Here is a 19,056-nt window from a genome sequence, read left to right on the forward strand (position 1 = left end):
GATTCCAGTCCTGGTGTAGCTGCTACCTCTCTGTTTGACCCTGTGTATATCATTGGCCCCCACCTTTGTTGGGTACCTCATCCGTATTATAAGTCCTTCCCACCTGAGTCTTGTTTTCACTGTGCTAGAACTGTCAACTTAGAACGTCTTAGTGTAGGGGTTAAAGGATATACAATTGGGATGGAAATTGAAAGGGAATTGCAAAGAGTCAGCTTTCTACACAAATACTAGATGATCTGTAAAAGGAAGGTTCTGTGGGGGAAAAAAACCAGAATCACTTAATTCTGCTTGGTGGGTCCACTCATTCAAGAAAAGATGTGTACAGAAGAGTGAAAGGAGCTGATTTACATTTTAAGAAATCTCTCTGACATCTGCATAGACAATTGATTATAGAGGACATTAGAAGAAGGGACAGGGATGGGGACAGGGGTCTGTTAGGAGGCTAACCAAATAGTGCAGGTAAGAAATGATGGTAGATTGGGCCATGATGAGAGCATTAGAAATGCAGGCAATTTAGAGTAGATATTGAATGGGGAATTTTTAAGACTTGGATTGCTTGTGGCTAGTGAAAAAAAAAAAAGATAAAGAATAAGTCAAGGATTCTGGCTTTAAAAATTGAGTTGGTTTTGTTTCCATTTACTGAGATGGCAGAGAGTGGGAGTAGAATATGTTGGAAGTAGAATGGGAGTCAGCATTTTAGACATGTACATTTTGCAACTTTCCAGTGCAGATATCAAACAGAATGTTGACTATATGGATTTGGCTCCCAGAGAGGTTTGCCTTAGAGATAAAATTTGGGAGTGATAAGCATTTAGATGGTACTTGATAAGCTTCGGAGAGAGGTACCATATGAACTGACACTTGAAGAATGAGTTGGCATTTACCAGTGATTGAGAATGTGGGCAAGGGGAGTACATGCAAAGAGGACTGGGTGAGAAAAAGGGCTGAAGGGGTCAGGTCAAGGTCTTCGGGCTTTCAATGCCTGAGCTCAGACCACTGCATAGCACTTTCTGAAAACAGCAACACTACCTTCTCTCTAGGAACATCCACTCGCCATCTTAGATCCCTGGACACTTGGGTTAAAGCTGTTAAAGGATTACAGCTAAGAGTAGTTTGCTTAAGGATAATAATAGAGCCTACAGGCTATTTATTTTTTTCCTCAAACTAGAGAAAATTTCCTTTTTTTTTTTTTCTTTTTTTCCTGACTAATATTGAATTCATTAGTGTTTGTCTTTTCCCAAGTCTGGCAACCTCATCGAGTGCAATTCAGTTCAGACTTCAGTGTCACTACCCAAGAGACTAGGGTAGATTATAAGCAATTTAGAGATTCCTTGTTGTACTTAATTTGTCTTTGGCCAGGGATTTTGAGTTTATTTCTGAACTTTTTCCTTTTAAATCAGTTCCAAAAATAAGGCAGGATATCCTTCTTTTAGATTCTGCCCAGCAGAAAGTGTTCTTATAACACAAGCTTCAAGGAATCCTTTAGGCCAGTGTTACCTTCTTTTAGCATCTCAGGATGTTCTCACGATTGTCCCCTTCTCTTTCTGGTCAGTCAAGGGGAGAATCCAATTCAGTCCCATGTGGTGGTAGCACTTAGATCTCTGGTTACTTGCTGGGGACCTCCCTTAGAACTCCTACCTCTCAGAACCAGCAACAGGGTATCAAATCTTGCTCATGGTGCATCTCTCTCTTCCCTAGTCTTCTGCCTTCCTCTTTTGCTCTTAAAGAGTTTCATGATTGGATTGGGCCCACCCAGATAATATAGGATAATCTAGATGTAAGATTTCTAACTTCAAATTGGAAAAAAAAAATGCATGCACCTCAAGTATGAATTCAGGTATCTTAAGAGTAGAATGATGTATTGGGACTAATACAATCTCTGTGACTAGGGACACACAGATTTGGAAGCTTGTTCCTTCACACTCTAGCCACTTGACATTGAGCAAATCAGTTTGTGTCTCTGAGCCACAATTTTCTCATCTGTAAGATGAAAAGGATAGGACCCATGTTGCAGAGGTTTGGTGAGTATTTAATTAGATATGTCTTGAGCACTTAGCATAAGGATTATATTTTTAAAAATCCTAAAAGGGTCAGTTTGAGTTCCCCTGTTGCATGGACAAAAAAGAGGCTCAGAGAAGAGGAACAATTGGCATGAGGTCATACAGTGGGTTACTGGCAAACCCCAGGCCATATCACACAATGGCATGAGGATTTGGAGGGAGAGCAATTACAAGAACAAAACTCCACACCTGCTTTCTACAACATTCCACAACCAGCCCAGGGAGCAAAGCCTCTTGATTCCTTTCCACCAGGGCATCCCACAGGAATTGGAGGCTAAAGGCAAGCATGCTGGCTTCATCTGACGTGACACCTTTGGTCTTCCTCTGACATTTTCAGTTATGAACCTCTGCCTTACAGCCCAATCGATGTCAGCTCACTTTGCACTAAATGCTTCCTGCACACTGAGCCATTCTGTATTCGCTTAGTAAAAATAGAGCCATCCAGCATCAATTCACATGAATAATTTTCCACTTCATGTCAACTGAAAATCACCAATTTCCTGCTACAAGTGACACTTAGTACAGGGAGGCACTTGGAATCATTGTAAGTTCTCATCGCGTAGGCTGCTTGCCTTTGCATGACCAAAGTTCTCCACCTAGAGAGAATATGGATCAAGGCTCTATTTTCATATAATTAAATATAAACTATAGCCCATCTTCCTATTAAGCTAGAATCTTATCACCACCAGAAGGCAAAAAAATAGTCCCTGAGTTTGTGACTCCCATGGGGGCAGGTCAGAACAGAATCGTTCATTCATCTGATGAGCATATATAGACCTCCTAAGTTTTAGGCACTTTTGCAAATGCAAAGATAAATAAGATAAAGTCTCCTCTCTTAAAACAATCTTATAGTCCAGTAGGGACAGTTAAATGTGTATGCAGTCAATTATAATAAAAGGCATATTTAATTATAAGCACCTGTTAAAAAAAATTATGTCTTAAACTAGTGATACTCAAATATTTCCAACTGTGAAAATCTTCATTTAAGTGAAATTTCACAAAGTCCAGTAAATAAAACTGATCATAGGGGACTTGCTGTGGCTGAAGTGGGAACAAGAGACCCAGAGACAAGGTCACTGAGCACCTCCCCCCCGCCAACACATTATAGTTTCTCACAGAGATTTTCATAATATGTTTGAAGGTAACTTCTTTACAATATTCATCACTGGCTTCTTGAAAGTACTGATCTGTAGGTACAAGTAGAAAGTAACTTTTTTCTTTTCATCATTACCTCTTTCACTTACTCTATAGACTAATTTCCCCCCGATACTCCTGGTTTGTATCTCGGGGGAATCTCATACTTTCTCTGATCCTTCTTAGACATTCATACATAATCTTGTTTCCTAGCACAGTGTAGAACCCAAAGCCAATCTCAGCCAACTAAAAAATGTTCCCTTTCCCAAGCTTTGGTCCACATAACTGGAAAACCTAGGAAGAGGTAAAGGACTTGTTCGCAGCCCCTTCATCATTTCCCTGCCATGTTCTTCCATTCCTCCTCCCAGATTCATTATGGAATGGAGAGGGGATTAGGCTGAGATGATGGAGGAAAGAAGCAAAGGACGTGTCACTTGCCCACCAGGATTGCCATGTACAGTTGTGTAGGTTACATACTGCATAAGGGTACCCAGCAAGGAATCTAGCTCACTGGGGAAACTATATACTCTGGTGGGGCTGCTTCTACTTGAGAGAAGGGAGCATTTTTGTAAATTATCACCTAATTGCTTTATCAGCTAGTTTTGTGCTGCCCCCAAAATGAGAGTGTGTCTTTTATAAAACGTTCACTAGGTGATATAGGGATAGAGGCAACCCTGTTGACCAGTACAATTTAAAGCTAACGTTGGACTGAATACGACACATGTTCAAAGCTTGGCTTTTACCTCTGTGAGGTGCTTTGGGAATTACTAGGCATTCTCCCACTCTAACCCCACCATCACCAGGACCCTCCCATTTGATGATTTCTGATTCCAATGACCCTCTGGATGAATATTTCTGACCATACCTCAGCTCTGCAATCTATCCCTCAACCTTACACAGATTGTCTCTGTTGGGTCTCCTCACCCTGCAGGCAGTTTTTGAGTGGCGAAGACACCTGAGGGCTTACTGCCTTGTCTGCCCCAGAGGATACATGTGCCTTCCCCCATCATGGCAGAAAGTGGGACACCAACAGCCATGCCCACTTCCAGCTGCCAAAGACTCCTTCAGCAAGTGTTAGGCCTTATCAGGATTAGTCAGGTTCCTGTGTCCATATTCACTGAAGTCCAGAGTGTATATACGATTCTCCAAAGCCTCCTTTATCTGAATCAACTCTAGCATTTCCTTTGTATCCACATGGGGGATAAGCCACATGGCAAAACCAATTCCACAGCCCTTACCCTACCCTACATTAATAGCTGGTAACTGATAATGTGCTGAGACTCAAAGTCATCAAGAAAGGTCCTGGTACATAATGTTTAATGACATAGGTAAATTCTCGAGTAATAGTAAATGGGAAGCCAGATAAACACATAAAGTTGAATATATTCATGCATGTGTGTATAGTGTGTGTGTGCTCATCTGTTGTTTTAGTACCAAATAGCTTGGAGTAGGGGATGCTCGAGATCTTCTCATTTAAAATATGATTTGCATAGCACCTGTGAAGTTCACTTACAGGCTCTGAGACATAGAATATGAATTCTAGATGCCTTTGTATTAGTTTTGTATTGCTGCTATAAAAAATTACCACCATCGTGGTGGCTTAAAACATCACAGATTTAATATTCTGGAGGTCAGAAATTTTATAAAAGGGTCTTACAGGGCTAAAATCAAGGGGTCGGAGAGCCATGATTCCTTTATAAAAGGAATAAATCTCTCTCTCCTTATCTTTTGTAGTTTCTAGAGGCTGCCTGTATTCCATAGCCCATGGCCCCATATCACTCCAATCTCTGCTTCTGTCATTACATCTTTCCTCTGACCTTGACACTCCTGTCTCTTATATGGACTCATGTGATTTCATGGGACTTAGATAATCCAGGGTAAACTTGACACCTCAAGATCCTTATTAATCACATCTGAGAAGTCCCTTTTGATATGTTAAGTAATGTATTCACAGGTACTGGGGATTAGGACACCCTTGATGGTAGGCTATAATTCCACCTACCACACCATAGATAGAGAATATGGAAAGTGGTAACAATATGAGCACTTTCAGATGTCAGCTTGGATAAATCACTTGCTCCCTCTCAGCCCTCAGTTTCTTCATCTATGGAATAGATATAATAATAATAGTATCTGCTTCATACAATTGTTATTAGTGCTAAATGAGTTCATATTTTCAAAATACTGAGAATAATGCTGGCTCATGGTAAGTGCAACATGAGTGTTTTTAAGAAGTTTTTAAGAAGAGTGTTTTAAGAAGTTACCAGGGAAGACACTACATTGCAAAGTAGCTTGGGTCCAGCTGCTTCTTATTTGGCTGACACTGTGTTACATATCTAGGATTAATAGCAGCAGGGGCTTATTAACCTAATGGATGTTACTCAATCTCTGGAGTGGGTCTGATACAATAGTATATGTGTTTGGTATTTTTTAAAGAAAATATTCTAACATTTAACAGTTCTCATGCATGATTATGGGTGATTTTTATATTTTCCTTCATACTTGATCTATGTCCTATATTTTCCTCAATTAACCTATATACCCGTTATAATCAGAGAAAAAACAATGCATGCAATATATATAAAATATATATTATAAAGAGATTAGGGTCTTTTTGGGTTCCTGGACTTAATTTCTAATGAGTAAAGGAGAGGGCTCTCTGGCACATCCAAGCAATGCTCCAACACCAGCTGGGTGTCCTACAATTCTATCCAATTCTGACACTGTCTACCTGGAGATAGCATCAGATTCCACAGATTGAGGGTTCAGTCCCACAGAACTGCCTCCCACCCCAATCCCCTCAGACCCCAGGCACAAACCTGTGCTTCTGATTGACTGGCTATATAGATTAGAGGTTCCCATGGCCCCCTCCTCGGATTTCATCAATTTGCTAGAGCGGTTCACAGAACTCAGAGAAACATTATACTTACTAGATCGCTGGTTTATTATAAAAGGATATAACTCAGGAACAGTCAGAAGGAAGTGATACACAGAGCAAGGTGTGGGAAAAGGGCACAGAACTTCCATACCCTCTCAGAGAATGCCACTCTCCCAAGACCACCAACCTGGAAGCTCTCCTAACCCAGTCCTTAGGACTTTTTATGAAGGCTCATTTTAGAGTCATGATTGATTAAATAATTGGACATTGGCGATTAAACTCAATCTCCAACCTATCTCCCTTCCCCAGAAGTCAGAGAGGTTGGGACTAAAAGTTTCAACCCTTTAATCACTTGCGTGGTTCTCCTGGCAACCAGCCCCTATCCTTAGGTGTGGTTCCCAAGTTACCTAATTAACATAACAAAACACACCTTTATTGCTCTGATCACCCAAGAAATTCCAAGGGTTTTAGGAGTTAAGTGCCAGAAACAAGGACAGAGAACGAATATATATTTATTATAAATCACTATATCATCAGTCATTGGAGAAGAAGCGCCCACACTATTCAAGCCACATAAACAAAGCCAAGACAATAATCTTAAAGAAACTTCATTGACCATTGCATACAGTCTAAACACCCAGACCTAGCATTTAAGACTTTCTAGAAACTGTCTCAAATCAGCCTCCCCACCTGTAATTCTTCCCATCCCCTTGTGCCTGTCAATCAGTCCAGCAAAACACTATTTAGCAACAGCGGTGTGAAGTTCTGCATTGTGTGTTGGGTCTACGACTAGGGAAGCAAACCATCCCTGTTGTCAGGCAGGTAATCATCTAAAAGAAGGGGCAGGGTTCTATACAACAAAAGACAGAACAATGGTCTAAATGGAACTTTTGTTATTGGTATAATCAAATGCTTTGGGCAAACAGAAGAGAACATTAGGCCCCTATTAGGACCAGGGCCAGTATCAGAGATGTGCCTGAATTTAGTAGGACCTTGTGCTTCGTTTAGTGTTCTGACACTATGTTCTTGAAATTCCCAGTCATTTCTGAACAAGGGGACCTGCATTTTCATTTTGCACTGGCCCCCACAAATTATGTAGCCAGTAATGAAGAGGGGTTTGAGGGTGGAAGGCGTTTGGAAATAGAGGCTCCAAATACATAGTCAATGAGAAATGATAATGAAACAGCCAAATCAACAGGGTTTATTTTACCTCACCTGTGCTTTGGATACCATGCCAAGTGCTACATATACATATATGTATATGCATATATTTATATAAACATGCTTTGTGTATCAGTATACATGCATATACACTTAAAATTTCACCAATCCATGGCCACCTCCTTTCTTCTTCTCACCCTCCATCTACCTTAACGCTTATTTCTCCATAGCTACGATAGGAAATAAAAGAAAGGTTTTCTGGGAGCTTAACTTCCTTTCTCTTCCCACTCTCTTCCTAACTTCCTCTTCCCTCCCTTCCCTGATCTCTTCTTTCTTTCTTCCTTCTTGCTTATTTTAATGAAGGTCAATGAATTTTAAGTCCTTCAATCCAGCTTCAGTGGGCATCGCTTGGTGTGCTTATTTCAAAGGCAGATTTTTACACTTCAGCCCTAGAAATTCTGATCAGTAGATCTGCGTTGGGGCTGTAAGAGTCTGGATTGAAAACACACACACCTATGCACACACACACACACCGCTAGGTGATTCTGGTACCTACTCTCAGAAATGTTGCTCAAATCTGATCTAATTCCCTTACCTAATGGTTCTAAGAAACTGAAATCCAGAAAGAGAAAGTGACCTCCCCAAAAGTCAAATGTTGATTTAATTCTGAAGAGGAAAGGTCTGTGCCTAATCATCTGATTTGTATTTCAGAGCCCTTAAAAACGTAAGTTCTTGAAATCATTGAAATGTAAGAGTCTTCAAAAGTGCTTGGGTGTTCCCTAGGGAAATGCAGTGTTTGGAGCAAATGCTACCTTTCCCCCTTTTTATCTTGATACTGGAGACTGGGGGAGTTCTCACCGCCTGACCTCAACCACCAGGTTTTTTACTTTGCCAGGTTTTTTACTTCGCCCTGAGAAAGAATTCAAGGAGTCAGAGCGAATTATAGAAGTTTTACTGCAAAGCAAAAGTACACACTCAAGGAGGGAGTGCAGGGCACTCAGAAAGAGGATCTGAGATGCGCCGGGTAGATGTGGGGCTTTGATCTTTGAGGGCAATTAGAATCAAGGGGTGAAATATTCATATAAGGTTCTTGGAATAAGTAGGGACTTCTAGGAACGCTGCATACCATTGCGCATGCTCTCTGCTAGCTCATACGCATTACTTTGCACAGGCGCAGTCTGATTTCGCAGATACTCCATCTATAGTATCTACTCAGAATCCTCTAGGGCCCCCAGTGGAGGGGTCGTTCCTTCTCGGTCATTTGCAGGCTACCTGGGGCTTGATGCTCATGCGTGCCCTGGGTTTGAGCAACAACAGGATGCCTGTGTCCATGAGAAACCACAGAGCTATTCCAGGGTTTACTCAGTTGTCACATCCACCCTGTCAGGTGTCAGTTTCTCTGTTCCTTGTCCTTCTTCCTCCTGCAGTTACCCAACATGTCCCTATTCTATCTGCCTCATTCTCACAGTGGAAATCAGACTGAAATGAACATGTGGGGGAGCATCCCCGAAGAAGAAAGAAATAGAAAAGAGAAACTTGCAGCCCTGCCCTGGTGTAGGTGAGAAGGACTGACTTACACTTTCCACACTGCTTGCCTTGAGCAGTGCTCCACATGCCAACCAAGATGGTCTCTTTGAAATACAAACATTTTTGGGCTCCTGGGTGACACAGTCGGTTAAGCCTCCAACTCTTGTTTTCGGCTCAGGTCATGATCTTGCGTGGTGAGGTGGAGCCCTGTGTCAGGATCCACACTCACTCAGCATGGAGTCTGCTTAGGACTTTCTCTCCCTCTCTCTAAAATAAATAAATCTTGAAAGGAAGGAAGGAAGGGAGGGAGGGAGGGAGGGAGGGGGAAGCAAGGAAGGAAGGAAGGAAGGTGCAAACATTTTATGGTCACCTTCAACCCTGGCATAGCGGACTCCATACAGAGCTGGACATGGTGAGAACAGCATGGTCACTGGGATCAGATGGACTAGAATTCAAATAATGCCTCTACCACCTTCAAACTGTGTAACCTGGGACAAATCATTCAGCTCTCTGTGCCTTGGTTTTAAGATTTATAAAAAAGACAGAATGGTAAATGAACATATAGGATTCTGGATGAGAGCCTGCATAATCACATGTTAAGAGCACAGGCTCTGAAGTTGGACAATGGAGTCCAAATATTGGCTCCTCTTCTTAATAGCTGTGGCTTTGCACAGGTTACTTAAATCTCCAGGATAAACAAGGAATATGATTATGATTGTATATATCTTGTGGGTCATTGTGCAGATTAAATGCAATAATGTATCTAATGCTTTTGACTAAGCACTGGGCTCCCAGTAAGGGCTCCGTGAATACTAGTTACCTGAAGCATGGGTAGATGCTTGATAAACCAATGGGAAATAAAATGAGAAGGGAAAAAAAAAAGAGAAGTTTGGGCAGAGTGTAGTCCCACAAAGTGATATGTCTCCTCTAGGACAGTGGTCTCTGAACCTAGTGAATTTCCACGGTTGGGGGAGAAGCAGGGAAGGCAGACCAGATTAGGATAATTGTTTTTCTTAGAAGCTGAAAAATCAGTTTGCCTCCGGCACCTCTGATTACTGCAACTTCAGTGCAATCCCCAAATCCCACTGAAATAAGGAATGGAACTTAAAAGCTGCAAGAGAAGGGAAGGGAGAGCTGAGGAGGGGAGCCAAAGTGCTTCAGGCTTTCGTGGATCCGGTCCTGCCATTTCCCCACCCCATCTTTGGCCCGTGCCTCTGTAAGCTTCCTTTCTTGTGGTACCTGTCAGGGAAAATAGTCTTTGTCTCTGCAGCTGGCTCTGGGAAGCTTTTTTTTTTCTCTTCTCTCCTTTTGGCAAGTGCGGGGGAAGAGGGAAGAGCATGCTGAGGCACTGAGAGGGAGACCCCACAGGAGTAAGAGCTTAGGACTGGACTGACAATACCCACAATAGCGCTCCTGGGCAAGGTTCTCATCACATCCCTTTACCTGTTTGTGTTTTCAACAGGCAGTAGGGTAGGGATCTGGGCCCCAGAGTCAAGACCATGAGCAATCAGACTTGGTACAAATGTAGTCCCACCAATGGCTTTGAACCTCCGTTTCAACCTTTGTAAAATGGGATAAGATGTGTAACATATATGGCATCATGCTCCATAAAATGCCTTTTCTCCTCCCCCTCATTCTCTTTCGTCTTCTTCTCTTCCACCTCCTCTTTCTCCTTGTCCTTTTGAATCCCCATCCTCCTTTCATTCTCGGCCTCTGCTATTCAAAGTCAGGAGTCATATTTTAGTCAACTCCAGCTCCCCTAGGATCTTGAAAATAGCAGGTGCTAAATGGACATTTAAATAATGAAGAAATAAATAAACCCCTCCCCTATCCTTTCTCTGCCTATTAGAAAGCACTATCTTATCTGTGTTCTTACCAATGGGTATGAGCTAGTAAAATGCAAAATTCCAAGTAAATAATCAGGGAATCATATAAACCTAGAACAACCCACACAGTGGCCTCAAGTCTACCTCTGACTTTAGAGAAAGACAATGAAGGCTCAAAGAGGATTCGGGATTTATCCATGGTCCTTATGGGAACCCCTCATCCATCTTTCTCTGTGTCACAATACCTCCTTCTATGCAGTGAGTCTCCTGATTGCCCCATGCATATATCCATTCATTCCATGAAGAAATGTTTAATAGAACTTATAATGTTTCAGGTAGGCATGGCACTAGACACAGGACAGTTATGGGTAAAAACAGGACAGATTTTTACCCTTATTGAGCAAACTTACAGCCTACTGGAGGAGACTGCTGTTTACTGAAAATATGTACACCCCACTCTACACCCAACAATGTGCATGAATGGATATTTTGTTTCAAAAAATCATAACATACTTCAAAGGGAAACTGTAGGATGCTATGAGAGAGGGGAGAAAAGTAGAAACTATTAAATGGGGACACTGAGGAAAGCATCTTTCATGGAGTGACTTTAAAGAAGAAGCCCAAAGATTAAAGAATGTTCTTACAAGTAAGTTCTACTAGTCCTTAGCACCATGGCTTATGTGGTTGGCCCACCTGGAGTGCCCTCTGTGTTTTCCTTTCTTCATGTAAAGCCCTCATGTTCTTTAAGTCCCAGGACAAGGACATCTAACCCTGCCCTTTCTAAAAAAGATCCAGGTTTCCCTACAAGGATAGATTTAAATCATTTCAATTCATATTCAGCAAACACTGAATCATCTTTATCAGAGAATGTTGACTCCATTTGCCAAGGCAAATCCATCAGTATTCTTTATATCTGATGAAATAGGACCATGTTTATCTGGCTAGCATTTATTGAAGTATATTGGATTTGTATGAGCTGAGGTCTGGTGAGAAGTTCCACAAGCAACCTATTACCTGATTGCATCAGATATATATGTCACCAGGTATTATATATTGGAACAATAAACCTTGCTGAAAATGTGAAATCTTAAGAGATTAAAAATGACAGAATGAAAAGAACAGTGGGTTTGAAGATAGAAAACATAAATTTAGATTCTACTTCTATTTCTTAATGACTAAGAACAACAATAACAAGAAGAATATAATGTGTAGGCTTTATGGAGCTCTGACTATATTTTAGGCATTCTGCTAAGAGTTTCGTGTGCATTACCATGTTTTTTCTTCTAGCAATCCTACTAAGTGGGAATTATTATGAGTTTTATTATGAGTTTTACAGATGAGAAAACTGAGACTTGGGGAAGGTAAATAACTTTCCCAAGGTAAAACACTTAATGATTAATAAATGCAGAGTTTAGGCTGGGTGGTTTCATTCCAGAACCCACACTACAAACTCATCTCAAGTGCAGGGCAATCTTAAGAAGTCATTTAGCTATAGTTTGCATCAATTTTTCTTTCTTTCCTTTTTTTTTTTTTTAAGATTTTATTTATTTATTTGAGAGAGAGAGAGAGTGGGGGGAGGGAGAGGGAGAGAGAATTTCTCAAGCAGACTCCCTGCTGAGTACAGAGCCCAATGCAGGGCTCCATCTCGCAACCCTGAGATCATGACCTGAGCTGACATCAAGAGTCATATGTCCAACCAACTGAGCCACCCAGGCGCCCCAATTTTTCTAACCTAAAATAACAAGGGGAGTGGGCACAGTCAATGACTTCTAAAGTTTCAAAGGCCCTCTTCTTCCTGTTCTTTTCCTGCCTTGAAGGATCAAGAGTGGCATCCTGGAAGAGATGTCTGAAAGACCTGGAATTTGGAGAAGTTCTGTCCCCTGGGTTCCTTCACTTCATTCAAACCCCCATCCTGCAATTCTTTGATTATTTATAGAAGATATTCCCAAAGGAGGGCAGCTCCATACTCTGCCTTGCAGATTACAAAGAGATAAATAACACATTCCTCATTTTCTTACTCGCTGGGGAAATTGGGGGCTGTGTTTACATCGCTTTCTTGGTATTTATCCTCCTGCTGGCTGTTCCATCCCCTCTATTTCATGTTGTTATTTTACTTCCATTAGGGGAGCAGAAAAAACATGAGAAGCCATTCTGATCCACCCCAATCCTCAGAGGGCATTGCTCGGTCAAAGTCAGCATCCTCTGCCTTGTAATTTTCCCTACAAACATCTCATTCAAGAGGCATTTTCCTCCCTCTGAGTACTAATGTCCTGATGATGATAAAAATAAATAAATATCACACACACACATACACACACACATCAAAACAAAACAGAAGGGAAAAAAGAGAGAGAACAGAAAATCAATTGCACGCTTGGTTCATTTCATGTTTATATCCTTCTAGATTTCCTCCCTGGGCTCCTGAGAATTGCCTAGTTAGCAGTTAGGAAGGGCTGGCTGGGTCACTGCAGTTTTAATGTGGCATGCCTGTATTCCGTGGCTTTTCTTCTTTGGGAAGGGGCTGGACTTTATTAAGCAACCTTCTGAACATATGAGCTCCGTTATTTATCCACCAGGTCCATGGAGACATTGATGCAGTCCATTTTGTATGGGGAACTGACAGGATTATTTGTTATTTTTCAGTATTTTTCCGGAAATGGAGGTTTTGCTTCAAGAAAATCCTGTGGTTGGCCAAAAACAGTTTTGATCACTGGAGTCCATATTTGGTTAAATTTTCTTTACCCTGGCTCTTCAATGAAGGACAACCTGCACTAAGCATGTAGCTGTGTGTCAAGTGTTACACCAAGCATTTTCCCTGCGTTACTCCGTTTAATAAAAAAAAAGAAAAAGTGTTGAAGAAATCAGCAGTTGGAGAATGGAGATGGAGAAACTGGGACTCAGAGTATAAATACAATTCTGATTGGGAGATTGTAAGAAATCTTTGCTAATGGATATAGATTTATTTCCCTGTGATAAGTTTTAAAAGGCAATGTGGTCTCACATCGCAGGATTTTAGAATACTAGATTTGTGTCCCTTACAAAATGCAAGGCCTTAAGAAAAAATATGAACCTCTCTGAGTTTTATTTTCCTCCCCTCTGTGGTATAAAAGAGAATGTATGAAATTTGGATACAGAGATCACAGACAGAAATTCTGGCTCCACCATTTACTAATGCTATGTCTTAGGTTAGCTTTCCCAAAAGCAATGTCTGGAATGAGGATTCATGCACATGTTACTTATTAAGGAAATGCTCCCAGGAGAGACTGATAAGGGAGAAGCAGGAGAGGGTTGGGATGAAATCAAGTAAGGGTGTGATTTCATGTGAAGTCCCCATCTCAGCCTGATCCCATAGGGAGCTCTGGAGCATGTTACTTCTCAGAGTTTGTCCTGACTCAAGGCAAGGGAACTGGGTTTTCACACTGCTGCACCCATCTTTCATTGGTAAGAGCCACTTGGGAAGGATATGAACTCTCAGTACTTCTGGCTCTCTGCTTATGCTGGGCAGTGGCCAGAGATAAGGTAGACATAAGAAGATCTGGGTGGAGGACTCTGAGATTCTGGGTGTGACATTTTACTTTTCTATTTTATTTCCCTATCTTTAAATTGGTCAGCTAGATTCTATTATTTCCATTTGTATAATTGTTCCACGTGTAAAAAAAAAAAAGCACGTTTCTTTCATTAGAACTTAAGATTCTTGGACCAGAGATCTTTATTTTATTCAGTAACATAGCTCATACTCTTACAAGACTGTCTAGCCATAGATGGATCTCAATGAATATCTAACAAAGAACTGGATTATGAAGAAATGGGTATTCACTAATTGCTGGATAAGGGTTGTGTTCATGACTATCACATTAATCTGCTAATTATATCATTGAAATAATCTGTATTCTTACCGTATGCTTGCCACATGTATCATACTCTATAATCATTGGAAAGACACCAATGGATCCAGATACTGCAAAGTTACTTTAATGAAAATGATACTGAAACACATGGAGGTATTTACTTAAAGAAGGAGATAACACAGTATGCCCTAGACCAGGGTGTAACTTCCCAGTCCCCAGCTCCCCACAGGAACAGAATGCTAGGAATGATATCACTGCTTAGAATGAAGATTACACACATAGGTATAAGTCCCCTTTTCCATTTTTTATGGGGCTTTATGTCCTAAGTGCCTCCCTGTCATCTTGGAGACTTGGCTAAGCAATGGCCCCCTTATTGGGTATAAGAAACTGGAATTGGTAATGACCTAGACTCCATAGATATGGACCTGAACATCATGTGGGTTTATAGATTTCATTTGTATAACTAGCATTGTCCATTAATCCTTAGGCTGAGAAAGTAAAAGTATTTTCCTAAGCAAAAGAAGACAGTTACAAAAAACACATACTGTATGATATATTTATATGAAATGCTTCAAGTAGGCAAATCTGCAGAGACAAAAAGTAGATTGGTGGATTGGGGGGGGAATGGGGGAGTGATTACTAATGGATACAAGATTTTTTGTGTATGATAAACATGTTTTAAAATTAGATTATAATGATGGTTGCACAACTCTGTAAATATACTAAAAATCATTGATTTGTGTACTTTATTTTTATTTTTTATTTTTTTTTAAAGATTTTATTTGTTTGACAGAGAGAGACACAGCCAGAGAGGGAACACAAGCAGGGGGAGTGGGAGAGGGAGAAGCAGGCTTCCTGCCGAGCAGGGAGCCCGATGCGGGGCTCGATCCCAGGACCCTGGGATCATGACCTGAGCCGAAGGCAGACGCTTGACTGAGCCACCCAGGCGCCCCTGATTTGTATACTTTAAACAGGTAAACTTTATGGCATATAAAATAGATCTCAATACTATTTAAAATCACCAGTGAAGTATCCAGAATGTATAATATAGGCAAATGAAAATCTCTGAGGGAGTATGCCTTCATCTCAGGTCCCACTGGATTGTCCCAGAAAAATTGTGAGCTTGAAAATGAGTTCACAATTTTAATTACAAAGCACACAATACAATAATTTAATGTGCAGGAGTCAGCAGACATACCAAACAAAAGGGTTAAGTCCCCAAGATCTTTATCAGTTAGTCAACCTCTCTGAATCTGTTTTGGCCTGTGTATCAATGGGGATGATAACAGTCTCTACCCTTTAGGATTTATCATAAGGATTAAATGAATATTAGCATGTCAATCATTAAAAATAGTGCCTGACACAGAAATATGCTGTATAAGCATGATGTATAGGTGTTAAATATTGGTAATTGGTAATAGATGATAAATATTAAGTGTAATTTACTATCAACAACAAAAACAAACAAGAAGGACTAAACTGAAAAATGGAAGTTGACACATAGACATGTAATAATAATTCACAAGTGACATAAACATAGTTGGAACACATGTGGAAGGATGTTTTACGTTACAGGAAAACAATTCTATGCACCTTCAATTTAAAAATATATGCTGTTTTATTTTTATGAGACTGGCAATGATTAAAATATTTTTTGTATAGTGCCCAGAGATTGGTAAGGAGGGATGGCAATGGACTTCATCCCCCATACACAGTTGGAGAGAATGTAAAATGGAACAAACCTTTCTAATGAATATTTGGACAAGTTTATCAAAAAGCATTTCATATCATTATGAAATCTTTTTTTTTAAAAGATTTTATTTATTTATTTGACAGAGAGAGACACAGCGAGAGAGGGAACACAAGCAGGGGGAGAGGGAGAGGGAGAAGCAGGCTTCCCGCGGAGCAGGGAGCCCGATGCGGGGCTCAATCCCAGGATCCCGGGATCATGACCTGAGCCAAAGGCAGACGCTTAACCGACTGAGCCACCCAGGCGCCCCTCATTATGAAACCTCTTATTAGACTTTTTTTCAACCAAGAGCCAAGGACAAGAGAGATAAGCTTTCTTTAATGGAAAAAGACACAGAACATGTAAAGGCATTTACATAAAAAGGAAATAATAGCATTACGTTGGACTGGGTTGTCACTTCTCAGACTCTATAGGGACAGACTGGCATAAATGATACTGTTTCTCAAGAGGGCAGATGTAAGAGTCCACCTTTAACAGAGGCATAGAATTTTGAGAGTTCTGACTTGACGCAGAAGTCTAAATTTCCATTTCCATCCAGGATCAGGCCCAAATCCTTCTCTCCAGATCCCCTGGGGTAATTTAATCCCAACCCTACGTTACCAAGACCCCAACAAAAGCCTCACCCACCCTCCTTGGGAGGCCACAGCATAAACTCGTTTGATCATCATCTGGATCTCAATTCCTTCTTTGGTTTTTTGGTTCTTAGGCATTTTTCTTACTTTCTTGTGAATTCAACTATGCATTTAAAAGGAACTCTCATATTAATTATATCTAGGATTTCTAAGTGTTGTGTTGCTGTGGAGCTTTTCAATTCCCTAGCCTATGCTATGGTGAAAAACACAATTTAGTTTGAAAATGATCTACACAGTTGCCAAACCTCATGACCCTATGGGGCTAGGAGAAAAACCTGGAGTCACACGTAAAGGCCTCTTCGAGAATAAGCATAAGAGAACAAGGGGACACTACGTTTGGCCAAGCACTGGGACACTGCAGATTTTCATCTCTTTCTATGGCTCTCTATATAGTCCTCCACTGTGCTGTCGTGGGTTGCTGTCGTGGGTTGCATGTGCACATACCTAGGACTAATCACAGTGTCTGATAGATACTGTCAGTTTACAAGTCCATCTCTCCTGGATGACTGTTGCCTCCCTAGTAGCCAGCAAGCTCTCGTCTTTAAAACTGTATCCCAGTTCTTCGAACTACATCCCCCATCACAGTATGTGCTCTGTGCATACTTATAGAAATAATTAGTGACTTTCTTCTTAGAAATATATCTAATGGGTTGGTAGGAAGAGAAGGTCTTAGGTGAAATGTTTTGGATCAATTGAAATAAATGATGCATTTTTTATTTCACGAGTATTAATTGAACACCTAATATAACTGTAGCCACTTTCTATGTCCTGAAAGATAAGTATACTTTGATGGAATAGCTGTTTTTGTCAGGATGTCATTTAAATTCCATTTTGATAGGAAGAATTTCTGTGTGTGTGTTTGTGTGTGTGTGTGTGTGTGTGTGTGTGTGTGTGTGTTGGGGGGAAGATTTTGCCCATCTAAAGAGTTAACATGTTTTATATGTGATCTGAAGACAAATGCTTCAGTGTAGTAGCAGAAATGTCTCCTAGACAAGCCTGCCAGAGGTAGATATTTTCTAGCTATGTGACCTTCAGTAAGTTACTTCCTTTTACCAAGTAACAATTTTCTCCTACATGCCTTCCATGGTTGTTAGGAAAATTGAGAAATGTAAATAATGTCTATAGAATACCTGGCCCAGCTTTGCGCAGTGGCAGTATCTTAGCCAATGAGGTTTATCCGAGGCGCGATTATTGCTAGTTAAAATACCTGGCCCACAGTAGGTGCTCAGTAAGTCATAGCTGCTGCTGTTACATCATGCCAGGGGAATTCTTTTAAAATGTGAGAGTTAACTCCCTTACTGAATCTGTTTTCCAAGTTCAGGGCCTAGATACTTATTTTCTTTAAGATAGGGCACAATGTGACTTCTTGTTACTGGTTCTAATCCTGTGAAATGCATATCGCAACGGGTGATTATGCCAGTTAGGACAAGACAAGATTGAGCTTGCATATTTTCTTTAGACATCAAGTAAGCATGAAGTAAACCTCCTTTTTCGGCATTTCCAAAACAGAGTCAGCAGCAAAAGTATAGCTAGTGCCATAATGTTGATGCCTTGAGGTTCTCTAAAATGCAAACCTACTTGATATGGCAAAAAGTTGACCACATTGGTTACTATGAAAACGTCAGGATGTCCAGACAAGCCCTTAGGGCATCAAGGGCTAGGGTATCTCACTGCCCCCTGTCTCTAAATGGGTAGCATCTCAGAGAGACTTTTTACCACATTACCACATTACTCTCATCTGGTGCCAAGAATGTGCTGGAAAAGCCAACAGGAAGTGAAAACTAGCCAATCTGTAAAATTTTCTCATGCCTCTGTTATTTCCCAATGTATGCTTTCATTGATCTCTTAGAGCTCTTGAGGCTGGAATGGAGAACAATAGCCTCAGGCAATGCATGGTCTGACCTTTGCAGAGGTCTTTCCTTCTGCCTTCTCTGGTCAAAATGGGGGGTCAGATTCCCATGAGTGGGCAGCACAGCCACAGAAGAATCTCGTACATAGCTCCCGTGTCCTCTTATTATGAAGAAGCCATAGAAAGGGGTGGTAGGGAGAATATCAGACTTGGAGTTCTACCTATAAGCCTAAAGGTCTCGGGGACATCATTTTTATATCCCCAGGCCTTCATTTCTCATCTGTAAAATGAAGTTAATGTCTAGCTTATGGGATTGAAGTTAGGATTCCCTGAGAAACATTTGTATTTGTAAATGTTAAATGCCTATACAATTGGGAGACTTTTGGTTTTT

At 40.8% G+C, this 19,056-nt stretch overlaps 1 pseudogene; it reads left to right on the forward strand.

The window, feature by feature from the left end:
• The first annotated feature begins 17,953 nt into the window (after positions 1 to 17,953).
• LOC116641448 lies at positions 17,954 to 18,104 on the forward strand (annotated as a pseudogene).
• The last annotated feature ends 952 nt before the right edge of the window (positions 18,105 to 19,056 follow it).

Source organism: Phoca vitulina, unplaced genomic scaffold, assembly GCF_004348235.1.
Source record: "Phoca vitulina isolate PV1807 unplaced genomic scaffold, GSC_HSeal_1.0 scaffold21, whole genome shotgun sequence".
NCBI classification, from domain to species: Eukaryota; Metazoa; Chordata; class Mammalia; order Carnivora; family Phocidae; genus Phoca; species Phoca vitulina.